This window comes from Penaeus monodon, chromosome 15 (genome assembly GCF_015228065.2).
Source record: "Penaeus monodon isolate SGIC_2016 chromosome 15, NSTDA_Pmon_1, whole genome shotgun sequence".
Classification (NCBI taxonomy): domain Eukaryota; kingdom Metazoa; phylum Arthropoda; class Malacostraca; order Decapoda; family Penaeidae; genus Penaeus; species Penaeus monodon.
In genome coordinates this window covers 13,147,088-13,147,367 of record NC_051400.1, presented here as the reverse complement: position 1 = coordinate 13,147,367, position 280 = coordinate 13,147,088, and positions in this window count along the sequence as shown.

The window sequence follows — 280 nt, the reverse complement described above, 5'->3', positions numbered from 1 at the left end:
AGTTGCTATGCATTTTCCTGGAACTCCCTTTATTTCGTTAGCCTTAAAGGTGAGAATCAGCAGCGAATATCAAAATATGTTTCTCTCAACATCATTTTTAGACTTCAGGAACCACAACCAAGCTTCCTACAACAGTAACCCCCAAAACATCTCGCAATGTGCATCTGTAAGCAGCGTGTTGCAGGCGAAAGGGAAAGTGGATAGTCCCTGTAACAGAGGCGGAAAAAGGTAAGGCATTGGGGCTGAGGCAAAAAAGGGGGAAGGACAGTCATTTCCTGGT